This window comes from Panulirus ornatus, chromosome 39 (assembly GCF_036320965.1).
Source record: "Panulirus ornatus isolate Po-2019 chromosome 39, ASM3632096v1, whole genome shotgun sequence".
NCBI lineage: Eukaryota > Metazoa > Arthropoda > Malacostraca > Decapoda > Palinuridae > Panulirus > Panulirus ornatus.
In genome coordinates, this window is record NC_092262.1 from 4,890,368 (window position 1) to 4,913,442 (window position 23,075).

A 23,075-nucleotide genomic window follows, 5' to 3' on the forward strand; every position below is an offset into this window, starting at 1 on the left:
ACACCTGGACTCTGGAAGCCAAGTGGAGAGGATTCCAGACACCTGGACTCTGGAAGCCAAGTGGAGAGGATTCCAGACACCTGGACTCTGGAAGCCAAGTGGAGAGGATTCCAGACACCTGGACTCTGGAAGCCAAGTGGAGAGGATTCCAGACACCTGGACTCTGGAAGCCAAGTGGAGAGGATTCCAGACACCTGGACTCTTGAAGTCAAGTGGAGGAACTTCCAGAACCTGACTCTTTAAGCCATGTGGAGGAGTTTCCAGGTACCTGGCCTCTGGAAGCCAAGAGGAGGTGCTTCCAGACACTGGCCTCTTACCTGCCAGCGTGGCGAGGCTGGTCTGGCGGTCCAGGGGCCCTGAGGGAGAAGTTTGGGAGGTTATCAGCAAGCAGAGAGGTGCTTGTGGTGGTGCACAAGCACCTCTCTGGGCGGCTGACTGCTGGATGGGTCCCAGGTGGGAAGAAGGGCAAGACTTAAGCATTCCAGAGAGAGAGAGAGAGAGAGAGAGAGAGAGAGAGAGAGAGAGAGAGAGAGAGAGAGAGCATTCCAGAGAGAGAGAGAGAGAGAGAGAGAGAGAGAGAGAGAGAGAGAACTTAACCCCATCTGTTGTCACATTAGCTTCACATAAATACATTGTACAAGAATGATATCTTGAATAAAGTTGCATGAAGGAAAAGATTCATTCTCTGGAAATTTGCCCTGACCCTCAGGTTAACACCAGCTCCCACTGGAAGGCGACCTGACCCTCAGGTTAACACCAGCTCCCACTGGAAGGCGACCTGACCCTCAGGTTAACACCAGCTCCCACTGGAAGACGACCTGACCCTCAGGTTAACACCAGCTCCCACTGGAAAGCGACCTGACCCTCAGGTTAACACCAGCTCCCACTGGAAGATGACCTGACCCTCAGGTTAACACCAGCTCCCACTGGAAGATGACCTGACCCTCAGGTTAACACCAGCTCCCACTGGAAGATGACCTGACCCTCAGGTTAACACCAGCTCCCACTGGAAGATGACCTGACCCTCAGGTTAACACCAGCTCCAACTGGAAGACGATCTGACCCTCAGGTCATTCGTTATGACTTAGAGAACCAGTGAACTTGAAAGTATCGATGATAAGGTCCACATCCATTATGAAAAGTTATGATTATATTGTACTTCCCTTCCAGCCCAGACAATACAACCTCTACAACATTCTTTCTCTCAGTACACGAGTAAGTGAGTGTTGATGCAATATATGAAATGTAAATAACATCAAGGTTTACAGTAAACATTTTAACACTCCTCCTCCTCCTCCTCCTCCTCCTCCTGCTGCTGGGGAGGCAGCTCAAGGCTTTCCAGCTCTCAGTGAAAAATTGAAAGAACTGGATCGTGGGCGAAAGACACTAAACATTTTAAGACTTCAACTTGAAGACGAAGTACAAATATGATCATCTGGTGGAGGACGAAAGCTAAAGCTTCGTGACACAAGCAGACCAGGATACTCCCCCAGCAACGTCACTCCCCCAGCAACGTCACCCCCCCCCCAGCAACGTCACTCCCCCAGCAACGTCACTCCCCCAACAACGTCACTCCCCCAGCAACGTCGTGTAGAAGGAAGAACCTCACACGACTCCAACAGCTGATCGAAGTGACGGATTGAAACAAGAAACTGCGAGGCTTTTACCAGACTTCCTGATGCACAGAAAAATTCTTCTTGTGCCAGTGAGAGAACGAGACGACAGTTCTCAAGTCACCAGAGAGAACGAGACGACAGTTCTCAAGTCACCAGAGAGAACGAGACGACAGTTCTCAAGTCACCAGAGAGAACGAGACGACAGTTCTCAAGTTACCAGAGAGAACGAGACGACAGTTCTCAAGTTACCAGAGAGAACGAGATGACAGTTCTCAAGTTACCAGCGAGACCATGATATTCTCGTACACGAGCAGCTCATAGTAAGTGATGATACATGTTCAAGACTGGAACATTTGTGTAGTGATGATGCATGTTCAAGACTGGAACATTTGTGTAGTGATGATACATATTCAAGACTGGAACATTTGTGTAGTGATGATACATGTTCAAGACTGGAACATTTGTGTAGTGATGATACATGTTCAAGACTGGTACATTTGTGTAGTCAGATGAACTTCATCATCAGTCCTGTATTAACTCTTCTTGTAGACATATAAGACATATAATATTCTTGATGTAGACATATAAGACATAATATTCTTGATGTAGACATATAAGACATATAATATTCTTGATGTAGAGTACACGCCCTCCTGAGTCATGTCTACGTGTCTACTTGCTCCTCTGATGTCTAGGTCGTGTCTGTGTCTCATCACATGTCTAGTGTCTGCCAGACCACATATACACAAGGTTGTCAACTTCCTTCACAGATAAACTGACGAAAATATCATAACACGAAACATACATCGAGCTACAGTAGACCTGAAATACACACATGTATAATGTAGGTTTCCCTCTGGTTTTGTGTAAGTTGGGAACTTAAGCTCATGACATCTTTAGAACTTGTAGGACTGGTGATGGTGGTGTGTGTGTGTGTGTGTGTGTGTGTGTGTGTGTTGCTGTAGTGGAGGACTTGTAGTGTTGGATACGGCCACCAGGGCAACACACCAGATAACGTCACACACGTCTGGCACACATGCCACAGCCTCCCCACCCCCCCAGTCGGCCAACCAATTGTATCTTTTTCTCTTTTTTCTCCGTAAAATAAAATTTGTCTTCCACTGTGAACCTACGACGCGTTTCTATCGGGTTTCAGGTTATTTTTACCACAATCACTCAGCTTCCTGTGGTGATACAAGTTATCATTAACGATAGGTAAGTCAGGCTCTCCACTGTGGTAAGTCAGGCTCTCCACTGTGGTAAGTCAGTCAGGGTCTCCACTGTGGTAAGTCAGTCAGGGCCTCCACTGTGGTAAGTCAGTCAGGGTCTCAACTGTGGTAAGTCAGTCAGGGTCTCAACTGTGGTAAGTCAGTCAGGGTCTCCACTGTGGTATGTCAGTCAGGGCCTCCACTGTGGTATGTCAGTCAGGGCCTCCACTGTGGTAAGTCAGTCAGGGTCTCCACTGTGGTATGTCAGTCAGGGCCTCCACTGTGGTATGTCAGTCAGGGCCTCCACTGTGGTAAGTCAGTCAGGGTCTCCACTGTGGTAAGTCAGTCAGGGCCTCCACTGTGGTACGTCAGTCAGGGCCTCCACTGTGGTACGTCAGTCAGGGTCTCCACTGAGGTACGTCAGTCAGGGTCTCCACTGTGGTAAGTCAGTCAGGGTCTCCACTGTGGTAAGTCAGTCAGGGTCTCCACTGTGGTAAGTCAGTCAGGGTCTCCACTGTGGTAAGTCAGTCAGGGTCTCCACTGTGGTAAGTCAGTCAGGGTCTCCACTGTGGTAAGTCAGTCAGGGCCTCCACTGTGGTACGTCAGTCAGGGCCTCCACTGTGGTACGTCAGTCAGGGTCTCCACTGAGGTACGTCAGTCAGGGTCTCCACTGTGGTAAGTCAGTCAGGGCCTCCACTGTGGTAAGTCAGGCTCTCCACTGTGGTAAGTCAGGCTCTCCACTGTGGTAAGTCAGGCTCTCCACTGTGGTAAGTCAGGCTCTCCACTGTGGTAAGTCAGGCTCTCCACTGTGGTAAGTCAGGCTCTCCACTGTGGTAAGTCAGTCAGGGTCTCCACTGTGGTAAGTCAGTCAGGGCCTCCACTGTGGTAAGTCAGTCAGGGTCTCAACTGTGGTAAGTCAGTCAGGGTCTCAACTGTGGTAAGTCAGTCAGGGTCTCCACTGTGGTATGTCAGTCAGGGCCTCCACTGTGGTATGTCAGTCAGGGCCTCCACTGTGGTAAGTCAGTCAGGGTCTCCACTGTGGTATGTCAGTCAGGGCCTCCACTGTGGTATGTCAGTCAGGGCCTCCACTGTGGTAAGTCAGTCAGGGTCTCCACTGTGGTAAGTCAGTCAGGGCCTCCACTGTGGTACGTCAGTCAGGGCCTCCACTGTGGTACGTCAGTCAGGGTCTCCACTGAGGTACGTCAGTCAGGGTCTCCACTGTGGTAAGTCAGTCAGGGTCTCCACTGTGGTAAGTCAGTCAGGGTCTCCACTGTGGTAAGTCAGTCAGGGTCTCCACTGTGGTAAGTCAGTCAGGGTCTCCACTGAGGTACGTCAGTCAGGGTCTCCACTGTGGTAAGTCTGAGTCACTTATGATAACGATTATCTGTTATCAGTCTGAGTGTGAGGGTCGAGCCAGGCGGGTGTGAGTCAGGAGATGAGGAAATATACTCATGAGCCAAGCTGAGGCTCCTCATCCTGGGGAAAATATACTCATGAGCCAAGCTGAGGCAGCTCATCCTGGGGAAAATGATCCTTGGAGAATTGATGACTTTAAAAATAGCATTATGTTGCCCCGAGGATTCTTCTGAAATAGGTAAGCCAATATTTGTAAAGGTGATTCCCTTGGCTGCAGGACACGGCTGGTAATTATACGTCATTCCCCTGACGTTCGTACAAAGAAATCTCGTTTGTGCGGTAAAAGACGCTTGCCACTCCTTCACACAACACCTTGACAGCCGCCATTGATGGTCGAACGGACGCCAGAAATGTTTGCCTCCAGAAGACACCAAGCTTTTATACAACGAACGGTCGCCAGAAATGTTTGCCTCCAGAAGACACCAAGCTTTTATACAACGAACGGACGCCAGATATGTTTGCCTCCAGAAGACACCAAGCTTTTATACAACGAACGGACGCCAGAAATGTTTGCCTCCAGAAGGCACCAAGCTTTTATACAACGAACGGTCGCCAGAAATGTTTGCCTCCAGAAGACACCAAGCTTTTATACAACGAACGGTCGCCAGAATTGTTTTTCTGTAGAAGTTATGAGTCTTCAATACAACAAAACATTTCTACCTTACAGATGTAATAAAAATTTAAGGGAATATATATATATATATATATATATATATATATATATATGCCAGAGTTCTGGCAAGGCCCGGGAGGTAGTATATAAAGCCAGATTGGATTTCGTCATCTTGAGAGGATAGAAGCTGGCATGTTGTTTACACTCACCTGTGAGGCCGTGAGGGACTTAACACTTAAGTGTCTACCTGGCTGCAGTCTTGTTTACACTCACCTCACCGTCTTTTCTGGCCAGAGTCGTCCCTGAGATATTACTGCTATGTGACCATAACATGTCTCACTCGGACTGAGGGAAGTGGAGGGATGGGAGGAGGGACGTGGAGGGATGGCAGGAGGGAAGTGGAGGGATGGGAGGAGGGACGTGGAGGGATGGCAGGAGGGAAGTGGAGGGGTGGGAGGAGGGAAGTGGAGGGATGGTAGGAGGGAAGTGAAGGTGTGAGGGGAGGTAAGATAAATATTTACCTGTGAGGTGGTCCTCCAGCAGGTGAGTGAGTACCTGTGAGGTGGTCCTCCAGCAGGTGAGTGAGTACCTGTGAGGTGGTCCTCCAGCAGGTGAGTGAGTACCTGTGAGGTGGTCCTCCAGCAGGTGAGTGAGTACCTGTGAGGTGGTCCTCCAGCAGGTGAGTGAGTACCTGTGAGGTGGTCCTCCAGCAGGTGAGTGAGTACCTGTGAGGTGTTCCTCCAGCAGGTGAGTGAGTACCTGTGAGGTGTTCCTCCAGCAGGTGAGTGAGTACCTGTGAGGTGGTCCTCCAGCAGGTGAGGTGAGTGTACATTGAGGGTCGGGCCTGGCAGCCGCCCACACAAAACACAAGGTAAACATAAAAGCAGAGAGCCAACACGGCCTCAGCCAATCACCGAAAAGAGCCAATACAGCATGAACCAATCAGCGGAAGACCGATAGCCCATCCACCAATCACCTTGTACCCAATGTATCATCGGCCAATCAACCTTTACTCAGCTCCGAATTTTTCGCCTGTGACCATCAATATTTGTATGCAAGATTATATATATATATATATATATATATATATATATATATATATATATATATATATATATATATATATATATATATTGATCGTAGGGTTGTGATCCTACACATTGGTGCCGTCAGAGCCAATCAAACCGCTCCTAAATCGGCCAGGTAGACCGTTTTTAGATCAGCCAATCAAACCGTTCCTAGATCAGCCAATCAGAACACCCCTAGATCAGCCAATCTGTGTCACAATCAATTGTACAGGTGACCAGGTAGTCACGCCCAGGTGGTGAGGGATGGTCGAGGGAAGGTGATTCACTGGCAGACGTGTTGTTAACGAGGGTAATGATCCAGGTCATTGCTGGTCTGAGGTCAACCAACAACTACTCATACAATCAAGACAGATTCCTGAAGTTGTTTATTATACGAATATGGTAAACGAAGATGAAATGAATATGATTGAGAGGGAAAATGAGTCACACTGAACACAATTTTAATTACATAAAAGCAAACAACATTTTCTACAAGAAAATGTTTGTCACTTATGATTAAAGGTAAAGTTTCAGTAAATATTTACATCATAAGGAAATATAATGATGGATCAACAACCTGTTTACGTCATAACAATGTACGAGGAACCTCAGATTAAACAAGAGGTTGTTATCTACAACTAGTATTAATAACACTAGGAAATGCTACAACCCTCAGGTGGGCACACTCGTGGAGCACGACGGTACGACCCTTGAACACGACGGTACGACCCTTGAACACGACTGTCCGACCCTTGAGCACGACGGTACGACCCTTGAACACGACGGTACGACCCTGGAGCACGAAGTTACGACTCGAACACGACGGTACGACCCTTGAACATGCTGGTACAACTGAACACATCGTACGACCATAGGTCGTACCGTCGTGGTCAAGGGTCACCAGACCCCCAGTATTTGACCTTATGACACCAGAGGAGACGCACAGTGTTCACAAGACTTATGAACAAAGACAGTCATAAGTTCGTTGTAACAAGAACAAGTTATTTGTGAATTAATCTTTGTCACACACACACACACATAGCTAGTGTCGTCTGTGTCACTATAATATTCCAGACAATAACTACAGTGGAAAATATATTTATCATCCTCTCACCTAACAGTAAATTAGACAGTTCCTTTTCGACATATATTTACGAGATCCTTCCCGGCAGCAAGCTCGGCTGAGCGAGATATTAGCATATGCAAATGACCACCAGCTGTGAGGCCATGTGGGAACTCTTGAACACAGAGTCTGACCAACGACCACCTGGTCAGCTGGTGTGGCCTACTTGACCAGCTGTAGATACTGAACTTTGACCCAAGTGTGACCTGGGGGAAGGATGAACAGTTGGGTTGGCCGTGAGCCGACTACCATGACCAGGATTCGAACCCTCGTGGGCCCTCACGTAAATCATATCATCGCCACAAACCATTACACCACGGAAGCGTGTGTGTGTGTGTGTGTGTGTGTGTGTGTGTGTGTGTGTGTGTGTGTGTACAGATGTATATATAAAAACCGAGACACAGTGAGTGCCATAGAATGATATAGAAATGTATAGTGATATATGAACTGCTAGTTCGATCTATAACAAATGTATCGAAAGATGGTGCGATAGACGAGCGATGTGCACACAGGAAAATATAGAAAATGGTGAGTGGGGAGAAGGTGATGACGTAGCCAGTTTAATTGAAGCGTCGTGTTGGTGGAGGGAAACCACCCTCGATATACAGGACAACCTCGATACTAAAAACATGGAAACAAAAATAGTTTATTGAATCTTTTATCTCGTGTGTGTGTGTGTGTGGAAGCTGCGAAATAGCTCTCTCTCTCTCTCTCTCTCTCTCTCTCTCTCTCTCTCTCTCTCTCTCTCTCTCTCTTCATTTGTAAGTCCTTTTACGTCTCCAGCGCCGCCAGCAGGCACACACACAGGCCCTGACGAAGGTAGGCAGTATTGGTGAAGACAGTCCTCACGAATAATGTCAGCGGAGGCGTCAGGAGAGAGCTGACGAGTTAGGGTAGAGCCGTCAGCACTAGCTAACCTGACATTAACAAAATGTCTCGTAATGTTATGACTGACGCTGGCTGCCCCAGACACATTATTTCTTCCTCAAGAGACTTTCCTTCACCGGTCCAACACTCTGGCTAATTTGGCATGTTAATGGGGCGGGAACCCCGTACCTGGGGCGGGAACCCCGTAACCTGGGGCGGGAACCCCGTACCTGGGGCGGGGACCCCGTACCTGGGGCGGGAACCTCGTTCCTGGGGCGGGAACCCCGTAACCTGGGGCGGGGACCCCGTAACTGGGGCGGGAACCCCGTGCCTGGGGCGGGGACCCCGTACCTGGGGCGGGGACCCCGTAACCTGGGGCGGGAACCGCGTAATCTGGGGCGGGAACCTCGTTCCTGGGGCGGGAACCCCGTAACCTGGGGCGGGGACCCCGTAACTGGGGCGGGAACCCCGTGCCTGGGGCGGGGGCCCCGTAACCTGGGGCGGGGACCCCGTACCTGGGGCGGGGTCCCCGTAACCTGGGGCGGGGCCCCCGTACCTGGGGCGGGGACCCCGTACCTGGGGCGGGGACCCCGTAACCTGGGGCGGGGACCCCGTAACCTGGGGCGGGGACCATCTCCTCGTATATACCACCATAAATTATCTCAGGAAACCATTAACTGAAGAGATGAATTATTTGGTTATAATGGACGTGTGTGTACACTGTGTACCGTTATGATGTACCTCCTTGTACACACACACACACACACACACACACACGACACACGCACACACACACGCACACACACACACACACACACACACACACACACACACACACACACACACACACACACACGTACATAAACATCACATTAAGGAGAAAACTGGCTGGCCAAAATCTTATTTCCCCTGGGGTCTTAACCCAGAGCCAAGCTTCATCAATCTCAAAGAACATCTCTGATTCGCTAATCCGTACCGGGTTGTGGGGGGAGTAGCTGTCTAATCTACCGTAGATTAGGATATACGTATGTGTCTTACACGGTTCTGGATGACGAGCGAAAGGGAGAGTGAGTCTCTCTCTCTCTCTCTCTCTCTCTCTCTCTCTCTCTCTCTCTCTCTCTCTCTCTCTCTCTCTCCTGGTCTTTCCCGAGAGACTCCAATCATGGAGAGACGTGTGTTCATCGAGGACTGACGGCAAGGTAGCTGGAATGAGATGAGTCGACAGGTTTTGTGCGATGATGAACAATAAGATAGGTTAAGGAAACATGAGGAGGACCTGCGGGTTGGTGTATATCAAGCAGAGATGATAGACCAGTCCAGCAGCTTACACTTGTTATAATGAATCTACATCAGTGAGGGAGGCTTGTCCTCCTTGGCCTGATGATACACACACACACACACACACACACACACACACACGCACACACACAGAGGAAGATCGTAAATATGTACAGAATTAATCCACAACAAGTCAGTGTACACCATCATGACGCAGCTGGAGAACTTAACGTGTGGAAATGTTATGTTATGTTGATCTGTTACTGCTGTTGTTACTGCTGCTGCTGTTACTGCTGTTGTTACTGCTGCTGTTACTGCTGCTGCTGTGTGCCTCCTCTCAGAACCACAGTTCTGTGTTCGCAACATTAGATGAAAAGTTAAGATAAAAAGGTGTTAAATCCTGAGAGAATATTATGTTGTGATACAACAGGATCACAACGTAACATGGTCAGGTGTTACATCACAACATGGTCAGGTGTGTCACATCACAACATGGTCAGGTATGTCACATCACAACATGGTCAGGTATGTCACATCACAACATGGTGATAAATAATAACTTTTCCTTGATAATGGAAGTTGTGAGAACTTCTTTCTTTTGTGATCTTATCTACATATAATTTTACCAAACCTTTAAGAACTATACGTACAAACACCAGAGAACCTCTGATTAATTTCTTTATCTGTTATCTCCTGACCCGAGCTGGTAAGATGTGGGTCATACTGTGACCCTGACCCGAGCTGGTAAGATGTGGGTCATACTGTGACCCTGACGTGTGAGAAAATGAAAGATAAGAAATATTTTTGTTTTCAGTCAGTGTGGAGTGTTTTGTGGCGTGTGAGATGTTACATCAGGTAAATGCTTCACACGTCAATCTTGTACACAACCCTCATACTTGCCTTCTGGTGAGGGTTTGCTCACAACACAACTTTAACTATCCACGCAACACTAACCATCAGCCGTCCACGCAACACTAGTAACTCCAGCAACACACACTACTCGCTCAACACTTGCCACCCATGCAACACGCCAGCAACACTTACTCCACACGCCACCCATGCAACACTTGCCACTCATGCAACACTTGCCACCCATGCCACGCTTGCCACCCATGCAACACGCCAGTAACACTTACACCACACGCCACCCATGCAACACTTGCCACCCATGCAACACACCAGCAACACTCACATTACCTTCCATTTCTTTTTCGTATAACAGAACTTTTCCCTCAGCTGTAACGTGAGGGGAACCTGTGATACAATCACTGCAGTCACTGTCTGGTCACTGTCAGTGGTACACTGGGGAGGGAGGAGTGTGGTCACTGTCTGGTCACTGTCAGCAGTACACTGGGGAGGGAGGAGTGTGGTCACTGTCTGGTCACTGTCGGTGGATGGAGGGGAGGAGGAAGGTGTTGGACTTTGTCCCCAACAGTGAACGACTGAACCAGGGGCGTCCCCAGCAGGCTGGGACACTGCGGTCCCGGGGCGTGCCTAGTACGCTGGGACACTGCGGGTCCTGGGACGTGCCCAGCAGGCTGGGACACTGCGGGTCCCGGGACGTGCCCAGCAGGCTGGGACACTGCGGGTCCCGGGACGTGCCCAGCAGGCTGGGACACTGCGGGTCCTGGGACGTGCCCAGCAGGCTGGGACACTGCGGGTCCTGGGACGTGCCCAGCAGGCTGGGACACTGCGGGTCCCGGGACGTGCCCAGCAGGCTGGGACACTGCGGGTCCCGGGACGTGCCCAGCAGGCTGGGACACTGCGGGTCCCGGGACGTGCCCAGCCGCGTCATGCATGTGCCACAACACTGCGTCATGCCAGTAAACTACCCACGTCATCATGAGCAGCCAGTCTGGCATGTAGGGCACCACACTTGATAACGATTATCATTTATCACATATTTGATAACGATTATCATTTATCACATATTTGATAACGATTATCATTTATCACATATTTGATAACGATTATCATTTATCACATATTTGATAACGATTATCATTTATCACATATTTGATAACGATTATCATTTATCACATATTTGATAACGATTATCATTTATCACATATCATTTGAAAGTTGAACGAGAGATGGATGTGACAGATCTGTTCATTATCTACATGGTGTTTGTGTAGTGCAATATACACGTTAACTGAAGACAGCGCCTCTGTCTACATGTGTCTGTCTGTATGTATGTATGTCTACATGTGTGTCTGTCTGTCTGTATGTCTACATGTGTTTGTCTCTCTGTATGTCTGTCTGTATGTCTGTCTACATGCATCTGTCTGTCTGTCTGTCTGTCTGTCTGTCTGCTTCATAATGGAGATCAGACAGCAGTACACACACCTGGTACACCACTTTACCTGCACGTACAACTGTCCACCTAGTTCTGAGAGGTCAAAAGGTCAAAGTCATGGGTCATGTGTTCAGGATCTTAACGATGGATGTCTGCCGGTCGAGTGTGAGCATATGGGGGAGAGTGTGAGCATGTGGGGGAGAGTGTGAGCATATGGGGGAGAGTGTGAGCATGTGGGGAAGAGTGATGGTGTTGGTGTTGGAGAGTGTTGGTGGAGGGTGGAGGGCAACAGGGAGGGAGCGCCAACGCACTCTCCTCCCTAAACATACTCCGTCTTTCATTTCATCTTCTCCCTCACTCCCTCCCTCTCACACGCTGCCCCTCTCCCTCCCTCTCACACGCTGCCCCTCTCCCTCCCTCTCACACGCTGCCCCTCTCCCTCCCTCTCACACGCTGCCCCTCTCCCTCCCTCTCACACGCTGCCCCTCTCCCTCCCTCTCACACGCTGCCCCTCCCCCTCCCTCTCACACGCTGCCCCTCTCCCTCCATCTCACACGCTGCCCCTCTCCCTCCCTCTCACACACTGCCCCGCTCTCACTCACACCTCCCCCGACGCCCCCAGGGGAAATCATGTCCCTGGGCTCAGCTCTGAAGTGGAGAACCACAACGGAGGGGATTACCGTGGGCAGGTTACAGCCTCTGCTGTACCATGGGAGGGGATTACCGTGGGCTGAGGTTGTTAGAGAGAGGAGAGAGAGAGAGAGAGAGAGAGAGAGAGAGAGAGAGAGAGAGAGAGAGAGTAGCGGCTAATGTGAGTAGTAGACAACCCGGGCGCCACACTCACATGTCTCAGAGCCCCACTCACTCACTCACCCTTCCATCCACCCACCCACCCACCCACCCACCCACTCACCCACTCACTCACCAGCAGCAGCAGCTGGACCACTGACTGACCCAGTCAGGTCATCATCATGAGTGAGTGACCTCACTCGTCCATCTTGCACAGTCTGAGCGGCACAGGTTCGAGTCCCGCTGGTGGAGGAAAATATAAGTAAAGGAGAAGATATAGCTAAAGGATTCCACTTTTCCCTGCCACTGGGAGTAGCGCAGTCTGGGATGGCGGGAGACTGAAAAAAATTAGGTCCCAGGTCACAACAGGAGGTCACTTTCTCAGAAAATGGTGGCGGGGTCGTTATAATAATAATGATAATAATAATAATAATAATAATAATAATAATAATAATAATATTACGTTGTAAAGAATTAGGTAAAATGATCAGCAGAGAAAGCGGTAGTATACATAAACATTTATGATATAAGGAAATGAATCACGTCTTATATGACTGTTTTAATGATAGGATTAAGTTGATAATTACATAGACACACACACACACACACACACACACACACACACACACACACACACACAATGCATGCCTGCGTGTACAAGGCTTATATTTTTATCTGTTTTTGTTTAATCATTTTTTCTTTATATAGTCCAGGAAGTCGAGGTGGATTAGACAGAGAGCAATACAAAACAGACAGAGAGCCACACAGATGACAGAGAGCAATACAAAACAGACAGACAACCACACAGAGATGACAGTAATTACGTAAGATAATTAGGAAGCAGACGAGACAGGGGCTCCAGTGATGGCCACGAAGACGATAGACATTATTAACAACTTTAAGGTTAAGTGACCATGTGACTATTATGAGTTCTATGATAACACAATGTTAAGATATGATAATGTTAAGATATGATAACACAATGTTAAGATATGATAATGATAAGATATGATAACACAATGTTAAGATATGATAATGTTATGATATAACACAATGTTAAGATATGATAACAATATTAAGACATGAAACTATACATATGTGTGGTAATTATTGATAAATTAAACCAAACGTTAGAAAATGGAGACCATAATCCTCAGATGTAGTGACCATCTGGTCCAAACTGAGTGAACAATGTAGGAATATTGAGTACCATCAAGTACATTGTACCAAGAGTGGAAGACGTGCATGGTTGTGGACCAGGAGCTGTGGGACGTCTCGATATGGTACAATAAACAATTGTATCGAGAGAGAGAAATAGAATAACATTCGTTCCAAATTGGTGATGCAATTTTGCTTTCATTGGATAACGTTTTTTTATCATTCCTGGGTCAAGCCGAGGTTCAGCTGCTGGAAGAGACTGGTAAAAGGCTCTGACAACAGCCATACTTGCTATGATGAAGTAAACAAAGACATCTGACAACAGCTACAGTTTTCCTGCTGGAAGTTAGACAACAAGTCTCTAACAACAGCTAAACCTTTCCAGAACCAGCCAACACTGAGGGACAGCAGACGAGGCTGATGGTTCTATATCCCAGGTCAATAGATGGTGATACAGACTCGTTATCTATTTCCCAGGTCAATAGATGGTGATACAGACTCGTTATCTATTGATGGAGAAGCTGCTATACCCGACCCCGTAACAAGAAACAAAGGAAATAAAAAACTGGAAATGAGGAAAATCTGTTAGGTTCCTCCATCATCCTTATGGTGGGAGAAGCAACCTCTAACCCAACCCCTGCTCCACTAGATGTGGTCCCCTGCTCCACTTGACAAGTCCTACTGGATGTGGTCCCCTGCTCCACTTGAGAAGTCCCACTGGATGGGGACCTTCTGGTGCATGATGGGGGGGAGGGTGTGGGGTGTGTGGTAATGTATGGGGCAGTACAGACACCAGGGAGGGTGGGAGTGTGGGGTGTGTGGTAATGTATGGGGCAGTACAGACACCAGGGAGGGTGGGGGAGGGTGTGGGGGAGGCAGACAGACACAAGTTCAGTGTAAACACTGAGTTATTGGCTCGGATCTGATCACCATGTGTTGCGTAATGAAGACTTACTGTGTGATGGCTAATGTGAGTGAGGCATTTTGTCTTGTTTATTGTGCTTATTGAGGAAGGCTGGCACCCGCGAGAGAGAGAGAGAGAGAGAGAGAGAGAGAGAGAGAGAGAGAGAGAGAGAGAGAGAGAGAGAGAGAGGTACCTATAGAAGAACTGTAGCTGTAAGTGACCAATATGGACACATGCATGTGACGTGGTATGAACAAGGTGAAACTATCTTCACAGACAAGAAAGAGTGGTCCAGCAGACTAACAGATACTCATTAGAACAGATACAAGAGAACAGACAAACAGACCAACAGACCATCTGGGCAACAGAAATGATACTCCAGACGCACTCCATCAACCTCTTGGGTCAAGATGAAACTAAAGTTACACCATCGTGATCAAGGGTCGTAACGTCGTGTTCAAGGGTCGTAACGTCGTGTTCAAGGGTCGTACCGTCGTGTTCAAGGGTCGTAACGTCGTGTTCAAGGGTCGTAACGTCGTGTTCAAGGGTCGTAACGTCGTGTTCAAGGGTCGTACCGTCGTGTTCAAGGGTCGTACCGTCGTGTTCAAGGGTCGTACCGTCGTGTTCAAGGGTCGTAACGTTGTGTTCAATGAATTCGGCACACTTTAACCCTCTGATGTACATGGTAACCAACCATGTAACACACAAATGTTGTTGTGTACATCTGAATGTTTAACCCAACATTTTGAAGATGGCTAACCAGAATGTTGTTGGTTATTTATCAAGAACTGTTCATTTTACGTCATAATAACATAGTTAATCTTTGATCATAAAAGCTTAATTACAGTAATCACCCCTGATTTAATTCTTTAATTATTAGTTCTGTGATTATACGATGTTCAGGTACGATGATAGTAAATCATTTAAGTAATTCAAAATGACGATAAATGAGATAAATTGATTACATGTAATTATAATGGGAAAACTGATGTGTGTTCAGTGTACCTTTTTAAGGGTGTGACTTGATTGTGTGGCTAGGTTATATGTAGCTAGGATAGAGTATAGCTAAGATAGGGAGTCGTAAGGCTAGGATATAACTGTAGTGGCGTTTTAACCATCGTCCGAGAAATTTAAACGCCAGCGAGCACGAAATTTAAACTTTTGCTGGAGGAATATAAACGCCTTATGTGCCGCCTGCAGTTTAAATACTTCAAACATACTGGCCTTGTTAGGGTAGTTCCCGGTGTATGACCTTACCTACAACTGTTAGTGTGTAGCCGGGATCATGTTGCCTACAGCTACTGTTGTAGTGTTGTAGCCGGGGTAATGTATCACTACAGCTATCACTGTAGCGTTGTTCTAGGGGTAATGTATTCCCAGGGTAAGGGTAAACAACACGAGTTTTGCTTCAACACAAACCAACGGAAGTTGGTCACCATGAGGGAGGCTGGGGGGGTGACCAGAGTGTACCCCTCCTCCCTCCTGCTTCCTACCTCCTGCCTCCTCCGTCCTCCTCCCTCCTCCCTCCTTGATCCATCACCTCACCCTCTGCTATGGTGACATACAGTGCTATACAGGGCTCTGCCCAGGCCCACGCAACACTACCCGGCTGCTATGTTACTTCCAACATAACATGGGAAGCGGAGGGAGTCATAAGTCTGCTGGACATAAAAGATTTGCTTGGCAGACCTGGTGGAGGGAAGGAGGGAGTATTGTTGGTGGAGGGAAGGAGGGAGTGTTGCTGGTGGAGGGGAGGATTCAGACAATGCTGCTTGCTGGATATATGGCCCTGACTGAAAGTTATGGCGGGAGAACCACAGAGTGTAATGCACTTTAATGGACCATGATTACATGGTTAGTCCATTTCCTGTGTGAAGATGGAGGGAACCCATAAGGAGGGGTGGAGGGAACCCATGGATGCGGAGGGAACACGGGGGAAGGGGTGGAGGAAGTGAGGCAGGGGTGGTGAAGGGAAAACTAGGTTCAAGAAGAAAGTTAGACAGAGAAAGAATATTGTTATAAACAGACAGATGAGACAGACATAGAGGAAGCGATAGATGGACAGGTAAGTAGACAGTGATGAATAGCAACACAGACAAAGACAGACAGACAGACAGACAGACACAGACAGACAGACAGACGGACACAGACAAACAGACGGATGGACAGAGACAGACAGACGGACGGACACACAGACAGACAGACAGACGGATGGACAGAGACAGAGACAGACAGACGGACACAGACAGAGCACAAGACATCAAGCATGACAGGGGAACAGATTTCTGAACGTGTCAGTGTTGCCAACATGCGCCTCACTTGGCTGGACGGTCGTGTGGGTGACCTTCTCGTGGAGCCACCTGGTGTGACCTGAGGTCACTCTAGGTCAAGCCTCTCTCTTCCTGCTGCTGCTGGGGTTTGGTCATTGTTAGAGTCAGACGTGATCCTCCTTACACAGTCCTCAGGTCCCCCGACATGATGGCGAAATCTTGGTCATGTGTTGGTCAGGTTATCGTGGTCATGTGTTGGTCAGGTTATCTTGGTCATGTGTTGGTCATGTTATCTTGGTCATGTTATCTTGGTCATGTTATCTTGGTCATGTTATCTTGGTCATGTTATCTTGGTCATGTGTTGGTCATGTTATCTTGGTCATGTTATCTTGGTCATGTGTTGGTCATGTTATCTTAAGTTATTCATGATATCAGGAGGATGAGGGAAGACCCGACGTGCTTCCCTCCCTACCTCCACCCAGCTGTACGTCATTACAATCAGCCGACCCACCAGTAATGCCCCAGGAAGCAAGGGACCCGACCCACCAGTAATGCCCCAGGAAGCAAGGGACCCGACCCACCAGTAATGCCCCAGGAAGCAAGGGACCCGACCCACCAGTAATGCCCCAGGAAGCACCACCAAGCAAGGGACCCGACCCACCAGTTCTCTCATAGCAACACTTAGTTCCTTCATCATGAGAGAAACGTGTCATGTGTTAACTAAGAGTGACCTGATCTGTACCTGACCTGACCTGACACGTCGCCTCTCAGATCCATGTAGCCTGGGCGACGGACACGTAGCCTGGGCGACGGACACGTAGCCCCTGGGCGACGGACGCGTAGCCCCTGGGCGACGGACGCGTAGCCCCTGGGCGACGGACGCGTAGCCTGGGCGACGGACGCGTAGCCTGGGCGACGGACGCGTAGCCTGGGCGACGGACGCGTAGCCTGGGCGACGGACGCGTAGCCTGGGCGACGGACGCGTAGCCCTGGGCGACGGACGCGTAGCCTGGGCGACGGACGCGTAGCCTGGGCGACGGACGCGTAGCCTGGGCGACGGACGCGTAGCCTGGGCGACGGACGCGTAGCCTGGGCGACGGACGCGTAGCCTGGGCGACGGACGCGTAGCCTGGGCGACGGACGCGTAGCCTGGGCGACGGACGCGTAGCCTGGGCGACGGACACGTAGCCTGGGCGACGGACACGTAGCCTGGGCGACGGACACGTAGCCTGGGCGACGGACACGCAGCCTGGGCGACTGATCTGTGCTTATGAGCAACATTAAACAATCAAATATTGAGATGCGGCTCGATAACAACACCAATTTGATTGTATGATTCAAGTAAGAGGTACATGGAACACACACACACACACACACACACACACACACACACACACACACACCAGGCAGGTTCCACCATAGTGTGTATGGGACATGACAACATTTATCACAATACAGAACATTTCAGCCAAGGATTCCAGGCAGGACCGGGAAATATATGAGACCCATTCCTGGGCTAGGTCAACTGCTTTATGACCGGCCTACCTCCTGGGTTGACCTGCCTTCTGTCTGAACATCAGGCTGTTCCTGGGGAGAGAGAGAGAGAGAGAGAGAGAGAGAGAGAGAGAGAGAGTATTGCCTGGCCCCAGCATCACACGCTGCCCCTCGCCATTACCACCCTCATGTTAGGTCGTCCTAGGCCAGCTGACGGTGTGACAAACGAGCTGCCAGGGTCAGGGGGCGGGGGAGACCAGGTCACTTAATATTCCCTCAGATGACCCGTGGATATTTGGACCCTGGAGAATATTGTAGCCAACATATGTGTGAGTGTGAGTGACATGGGTCACCTTCCCGCTCCCTCATAATACGATTAATCTTACGTACATGGATCACCAGCACGTACACATGGTTAATCTTACGTACATGGATCACCAACACGTACACGACGATTAATCTTACGTACATGGATCACCAGCACGTACACATGGGTTAATCTTACGTACATGGATCACCAACACGTACACAAGGGTTAATCTTACGTACATGGATCACCAACACGTACACAAGGGTTAATCTTACGTACATGGATCACCAACACGTACACATGGGTTAATCTTACGTACATGGATCACCAACACGTACACAAGGGTTAATCTTACGTACATGGATCACCAGCACGTACACATGGGTTAATCTTACGTACATGGATCACCAACACGTACACAAGGGTTAATCTTACGTACATGGATCACCAACAAGTACACACGGGTTAATCTTACGTACATGGATCATCTAATGTCAACACTCTGGTCCACTCGCCTCACCAGGACAGAGGATCAACAAGGGTTCCCATACCACAGGTGATTCAACACAGGAAGGTTACATGCACAAAATATTAAACCTTAAACCAAAGATAAGAAAATGTGACCCATGATATACAACAAACACCTCCCCAACCCTCTTGCCTCTCAACACGTCGCGAACATAAATCCATTTCTTCTGTTATATATATATATATATATATATATATATATATATATATATATATATATATATATATATATATATATATATATATATATTCGCGAAGCAGACGCGTGACGATCACAAATGAACTTGTAAACCACGAAGGAAAATCAAAGGTAGATAGAGAGATACACAGATAGGTAAAACAATTCACTTCTCTAGTTTTTCTCCATTCAAACTTACCTCCCAATTGCCTTGACCCTCAACCCTACTGTACCTAATAACCTTGCTCTTATTCACATTTACTCCCTACTTTCTTCTCTCACACACTTTACCAAACTCAGTCACCAGCTTCTGCAGTTTCTCACATGAATCAGCCACCAGCGGTGTATCATCAGCGAACAACAACTGACTCACTTCCCAAGCTCTCTCATCCCAAACAGACTTCATACTTGCCCCTCTTTCCAAAACTCTTGCATTCACCTCCCTAACAACCCCATCCATAAACAAATTGGGTAGACACTTTGTCAGAACGCAAGGTAAAGCTTCGTATTTAAGTTCATCACCCAGTGATGTACTGTACATAAACGTAGACATTCATGATCAACCTTATGATCCTTCATTATTCAAGCAGAAAAAAATAAATAAAAAGAAATAACATCAAAGACACCAAACCAACTTACCTAAGCCAGATTCCGGTGCTGATTGGCTGGTTGGCTGATTGGCTGCTTGGTTGATTGGTTGCTTGGTTGATTGGCTGATTGGTTGATTGGTTGGTTGGTTGGGCTTTTGGCCTATCAACTGCCAGGGTCAATAAGGCAGTCAACATAAGTTACATCCACCAACCGAAAAATCTTAAACACCTTCTGCAAGTGTTCCAGATAGCGCTAAGATCCCACTGTACACCCTCACTATGCATGTAATCCATCCACCAGTCCAGCGCAAACTGAACATGCGAGGCGGTTACTCACACTACACCCACGATACAAATCCAGACGTGACGTCTCGTGAACCCGTTCGAACACAGTGAATCACCAGTTCGAACGCGGTGAATCACCCGCTCGTTCAAACACCTGGAAATCGTGCAAGACGTTTTCTATTTCCAACAACAGACTGGTAATGAGAAAACTCATTATGAGAAACCTCATTATGAGAAACCTCATTATGAGTAACCTCATTATGAGAAACCTCATTAAGTCTGTTGAAGCTTTCTTGTAGAACCAATGGTAGCGAGGTTAGGTTAGCGACAGTCGAAACTACGAAACAGAGACAGCTCGAATGACCGAGTGGTAGTTAGTAAACTTAGGAGCCAATGAGGTGCGCCTATTTTGACGAGAATCATAAGTGAGGTAGATAGAGCAGCTGTAACTGTGTGGGGATAAATTAGTCAACCAAACATTATAGTTAGGAATATGTTTGTTTAAACATAGAGAAAACTATAGGATTATATGGCCACTGCAAGCAGGAGCCGCGTAAGGTGGACTCCTTTGTGACAACAAGGTCCGAACAAGGCTGTTTTCCATCCTTCCGTTGTTTTGTTTCTCACTACTTTAAATACCCATCATGAGTAATGACCACGACATTGTAATTGATCATTAATGAACATGTATCATTAACAGGTAATTAGTTGATATTCAGAAGATGGTCATCATTGTTTCTATACGTAACACTGCAGGATGATATTGTCACACTTTTCATCCTATGTAAAGATGAAGTGTGGTATTGACCCTCAGTCATTCTCATGTAGTTTTGTTTGTGTCTTGTTTACCTTTCTGTTTTCATGCTTTGTTTGTTTTATAATCAGTTTACCCCAGTAAACGCTCCCCATATAACACTATTTCAACTCGTACGCCAATATTCCTGTAGGTAGAAGTGGTTTTACTTTGTGCAGTTGGTTTTGTTTTCAAACAAAAATGTCTGATTTGACTATTTTTGTTTTTATAGACACAATACAAACACCCGCCCCCCTCCCAGAGCTACAGTATCAATATGTATCCAGGACGAGCGAGGTGTATGCTGTATCCCACCTGGGAATAACACGCACATCCTACGTCTGGCAGGGACGTTTTCTACCCATTTCTCTGGTGAAACTTGAAACTGGACTGTGACCACGTGTATGTCTGTTTCAGTTTCTCCGAGAAGAACCAAAACTGAAACTCTAGCTACAGTGTGTGTGTGTGTGTGTGTGTGTGAGTAAGTACTTATTCTCACGTACCGTTTTCTTCCTCTATATATAGCATGGTATACTGTTCTATTTCCAATTTCTTCCTGGCTTTGTGGAGCCCACTACCTGTGCTGGTCTGTGTATCAGAGGCGGCAGGGTAATCAACTCGTGTGTGAACATAGCCAGTGTCAACATGTGTCAGGATCCCTCACCAACACACACACACACACACACACACAAACCTCACCCTCTCCCACCCCAACCATCACTACAGTAATACGTCACACTACGTCACACTACGTCACGTCACCCTCCAGCACAATTCTTATACTTTTCAACTGTACGACGTCCCACTGCTGCCAACGAGAGCAGTGTTGCCAACCATCATGACAGTCAATACTCTCCTCCCCTGCCCCCCCACCCCTGCCCCCCACCCCTGCCCCCTCCCCTGCCCCCTCCCCTGCCAGCCAGCAGCCTCCCCCAGTACCATCCCCCCCTCATGCCCCCCCCCCCCCCCTGCTCCCCAGCCAGCCACCGTGTAAGTCAAAAACTACAATTTCAAAACTGGAGTAAAACGTAAAGAAGAAAATAATCTTAGTTTCACCTTGAAAGGTTAACATGTTAACTACCACCATCATCCAGGTGCTGATCATCAGAGTAATTAGCTAGGGTAATTAACCATCTAATGCTAACAATTATCTCTTCAGTTTTATATCATTTAACATCAAATTTCCTGGAGAAACATTTCTTCGTCCAGGAAGCTGTGATACACAAGTCTTTAATCCTATGAAAATATTGAGGCAATTTGACCTTTAGTGACCTCGTTAAGGCAGTCAACAAATTGGTTCCAAAGTGGACCTGATCAGCACAGGGTGACGGGCCGCCTGCCTGAGTGGACAGCTTCACTAACAAGCTCATTATCTCACTAACGACTCCCGTTACCTCCACATTTTCTTTATTAAGGAGGTTGAGGCCTTTCATGTTGGTAATTGGTGGAAGAGGCAGCAAGAAGAGGCAGCACCCCTCCCCCCCTGACCTGGGGTGTAGAAGAGGCAGCAACACCCCCTGACCCGGGGTGTAGAAGAGGCAGCAACACCCCCCTGATCTGGGGTGTAGAAGAGGCAGTAACACCCCCCCTGATCTGGGGTGTAGAAGAGGCAGCAAGAAGAGGCAGCAACATCCCCCCTGACCTGGGGGGGGGGGGAATCGAATGTAAGAACCCCAGGTGTAAGTGTACAATGAACACTCATGTGTACACTTGACGGGAGCCACTGTCAGCATGTCATACGTACATAAGTTTCCTGGGAGAGAAAATATGTCAGATAAGCATTAACCTTTTTCATGTATATGTCCGTCTATACATAACACACTCTCTCTCCAGGCCAGAGGGACATTAATCCCTAAAATACACAACGTTTACTCCCAACAAGGAAGATAAGAACCTCACAAACACCTCAGAACTTGACCCAACTCCTAATCTTATAACAGAAATCTACAAAACAGAAAACACAACAGGAGACGGACGGACAAATGCCTCAGTCAAATCCTTCCACTCAACTACTGATGAACAAAAACAAAAACCAAAATATCACAAAACCGGAGACACAAGAACACCACAACTCAAGTCCCTCAGCTGATGCGCTCACTCGTGCTTTCTCTTGTTGATGTTGTGTGGCCATCATGACCAGAGAGGAGCACTGGGCCAGACAAGTGCCTGAGAAAGATGGTGTAGATGGTACGGTGGACCATCTGTCTGGTGGTCCTGGGGTACTGAAGATGGTGTAGATGGTACGGTGGACCATCTGTCTGGTGGTCCTGGGGTACTGAAGATGGTGTA

General features: G+C 48.0%; 1 protein-coding gene across 4 annotated transcripts in view; it reads right to left on the bottom strand.

Annotated features, from left to right (window-relative positions):
• The window catches only part of LOC139761043 (5-hydroxytryptamine receptor-like), a 421,987-nt gene that overhangs the window by 342,446 nt on the left and 56,466 nt on the right, over positions 1-23,075 (bottom strand). The window lies entirely within an intron of this gene.